The sequence below is a fragment of the Euprymna scolopes genome, chromosome 40 (genome assembly GCF_053919585.1).
Source record: "Euprymna scolopes isolate OS-2025 chromosome 40, ASM5391958v1, whole genome shotgun sequence".
NCBI classification, from domain to species: Eukaryota; Metazoa; Mollusca; class Cephalopoda; order Sepiida; family Sepiolidae; genus Euprymna; species Euprymna scolopes.
The window spans coordinates 59,066,120-59,069,933 of NC_136521.1; the positions used below are offsets into that span (position 1 = coordinate 59,066,120).

Genomic DNA, 3,814 nt, shown 5'->3' on the forward strand with positions numbered 1-3,814 from the left:
CCTACTATTACTACTACTCTCTCTCTCTCTCTCTCTTGCTTTCTCTTCTACTCTCTAAGTTTGTATTTCTTCTTCTGCCTTCTTGCAATGTGTCTAACTGTATTGCTATTTAATTCCTTTTCGTTCAAAGTTCATATCTTTTGCTCTTCTCTGTCCCTGTCTCAGTGTCCCTCTCTTGATCCGCTCCTCCCCCTCTCTCTCTCACTCTCTCTCTCATTCTCTCTCTTTCTCTCTCAGAATGACTTCTCTCTTCTTCCTACATATAAACACATCTCTGTCTCTCTTGATCGCGAGCTCTTTATCTGAAAATGGGTTTTTTTCGTTTGTTCCATTTTCCGCTTCTCGTCCAAGTTTCTCTCTCTTACTCCGCTCAGCTACCCTTTTCTCTTAATGTATCCCTCTCTTATTCTTCCCCAATATTCTAGGGCGTCTCTCTTTTTTGTCTTGCTTTTTCTTATAAATGTATCACTCCCCCTTCCCATCTCGTCCCCCTTATACGGCATAATCACGATGACACACCGGTTCTCGTCAGATCACCGAAGTTAAGCAACGTTGAGCCTGGTCGTTACTAAAATGGGTGACCATTTTGTGAAGTCCAGGTGCTGTATGTAGGAGGACGTCGATACCTCCATGCAAAAAGTAGACAAAAACCTAACGTCGTCATCTCCCCTAACGGGGAGATAAATGCGACTGGGGACCGCTTGTGAATTTCATACTCCCATGAAAATTCCTCCTTCGGAGGAAGCCGGTTAAACCCTGAATAGGGTTGTTGCTGAATGTCGCCTTCCATCAAAATGCCTGTCTTGCTGTCCTTATATGATCCTCCTCTCAAAGTATATCTTTATCCCCTCTGTCTATCACAAAGTTCTCTTTTCTTTTGCCCTCTTTATAATTTCTCTCTCCCTCTTTTGCTCCCTCCCTATCTCTCTTTCTCTTGTTTCATCCTCTCTTTCACTCTCTTTAATCTTTCTTTTAAAGGGTCTCTCTTTTGTTCGACTTACTCTCGCTAAAGTATCGTGCTAGCTTAGTCTGCGTTCTCGCTTTCAAACACCTTCTCTCGCTCTCACTTTCAAAATCTTCTTCTCTCTCTCTCCCTCTTTCTCTTTTCAAAATATATCTCTTACTCTCTCAAAGTGCATTTTAATCTTAGTCATCCCTCTCCCCCTCTCTCTCTTTCTCTTTGTTTCAAAGCTTCTTTTCACTCCTCTATTTTACCTGCGCCTTACTCTCTTTTTCTGTTTATAATAAAGTGTCCCTCTTTTTCTTGAATTCTCATTTCGCATTTTTACCTGAATTTTGTCTTGAAAAATCTTTTTCTCTCTTCTTTTAAAAGACTTTTCTCTCTCTCGTTAACCTCAGATTTTTCTCTCAACGTATCTCTCTTCCTCTATAACTCTCTCAAAATATCTTTCTATATTGCTCTTACCCTCTCTTTCTATTCCCTTCTCCCTCCTTTTAGAGTGTTCCTCTTTTCTTACTGTTCCCACTCTTTCTCCCACTCTTGTTCTTCCTAATCAATCTTGAAGTACCTATTGATCTTGATCTCTCGCGGTTCTTTCAAAGGTTCTCTGTAACTCTCTCTTAGAAAGTACCCCTCTCTCTCTATTGCTTTCTTTATTCTTTATTACAATCTCCATTGTAATTCTCTCTCTGTGTCTCTCTCTCTCTGTATCTCAAACACGACTCTTTCTCATACTCTCTTTCAAATTCTATCTCTGGTTGGTTGTTTTTGTTTTGCGGCATATCAACCATTTTCAGGTTATTTAATGCCGAATCCAAAGATTTTGAAGAAAACATTTTTTTTAATAGAATATATTTGTTGTTTTCAAGTCGATTTCTATTTAACCCATAGTTGTGACCCTAACAGGTATTACCACTCCAGGTCATAGTGGACCTGGGAGCAGTGGCTCCACACACCCCAAAGCCTGCAAGCTGGGGCCTCACCACTGGATATAGTTTAAGGTCATATCCAGGACCAAATTCTATCTCTCTTTCTGTTTTTTTTACTTTGGTTTCTAATCTTGATTTCTTGCATCTCTTTCAAAGTTTCTCTCTCACTCTTTTTGTTTCTCTCTTCGCTTTTTCTTTTTAACTATCTCTCTTGCTCTTCTCACTCCTCCCTCTCCCTCTCTTTCTCAATGTGCACCGCTCTCTCCCCCACTCTCTTTTTTAAAGTGTCTCTCTGTTTTTCTGCTTTTTTTTAAAACTTTGGTTTCTCATTTTACGATTCAAAACTAATCGAATTACGATCTCTTTCACACCTCGTAAATCGAAGAATCACGTTCACTTCTCGCCTTTTTAATATTTTTTTTGTTTCTCTGTACGCAATCAACGACCCTTTTTAATACCTTGATCTGTATACATCATGAAACCAAGCAACAAAACTGCTCAAACAACATTTTTAAACATTTCAATTCAAACAATCCGTACGTTAAAAATATATTTAAAAAAAACACGACAAAACGTGAGTTCATTTAGTCTACGAGTTTAGTGATGTATATAAACACTTGAAATCCTCATTATCCGCATCATTTAAGAATAGTTTCACAAGGCCAAAAAGAAACTCGAGGATTATGATAAATGGGTGTTGAGCTCGTTGTAAGGTAGTCCACAGATGGGAAATTAGAAACAATTTATGTTCATTTCGGAGGTAGAAAAGGGACGCCCGTTTCTAGAGAGGAGTTCGATTACAAAGAGGAACCAGAGATTAAATTTCAATCGAACATCTTTTCTAAACTGTGTCGTTACATTTCAAACCTCTCGGACCCACACGCCGTCTAGCACCGTCGCAAAGGAACAAACAAATGAAAAAATAAATATAAAAAATCACACGAGGAATCTTTTTTAAGTGCAAATTAAATGCATTTATTCATAGTTCTTTCCGAAACAACGCATTTCATCATCATCTCGAACACACGTGATTTTTAAAAGTTGGGCTGGTGCATCTGCTACTAGTCTCTCGCTCCTAGACAAGGTTCAAAAGAGCGTCGCCAATCTGATAGGCCCTTAACTGGCATCTAAGCTTCAGCCTCTGTCCCATCGACGAAACGTTGCATCCCTCTGCTTGTTCTACAAGTATTCTAATGGTGAATGCTCTGACGAACTGCAGACACTTGTGCCCCGACGAAGTAGACACCCTCGACAAACTCGACAGGCAGCTAAATCCCACCCCCACACAGTAGAGATCCCTAGATGTAAAAGATCTTTCTACTCCAGTAGTTTCTTCCCCAGAACACCTAGACTCTGGAATTCCATTCCAGGTCCCTGCTTCCCCAACTGAACTGACATGGAGAAGTTCAAGTGTAACGTGAACCGACATGTTGCTGTCTAAATCCCAACATAGTGCCCCAGTAGTTGCTGCCCCTGATAGTAGCCCCCTACACCATAATGGCAATGTGCCTTGTTTGGGGTGAAAATGTAAATGTAATAAAAAATTTTCTCGCTCCTTTGCGCTGGTCGTTAGTCAACATTTCCTCGCCCTAGACTTCACACGTCCATCTTGTCCGGTCGGTAACTTGCTTCTCTTCTTTAACCATGAGGTGTATTTTGCTCCTTTTCTTTTGACGCAAGCTCGCGCACACTTCCTAATATTCATACGTGCTTAAACGGCTGCTGCTTCTAATATCACCACATGAACGGGTCGCATAATTTAACCCATAAGTACATCGTTTCAGCTTCCACACTTGTGACTCTCGACATGCCTCAGGAATACTTCTCTCTCTAACATATCACCTTGCAAAACTGCTGAGATGAAATCAAGGGTCTCCACCTGCTAATTCTTAACAGAGGCTGTTAACATTACAAGACGCATAGC

General features: G+C 40.4%; 1 pseudogene; it reads left to right on the forward strand.

Moving 5' to 3' along the window:
* The first annotated feature begins 492 nt into the window (after positions 1 to 492).
* On the forward strand, positions 493 to 611 carry LOC145265935 (5S ribosomal RNA; annotated as a pseudogene).
* Positions 612 to 3,814: the final 3,203 nt, after the last annotated feature.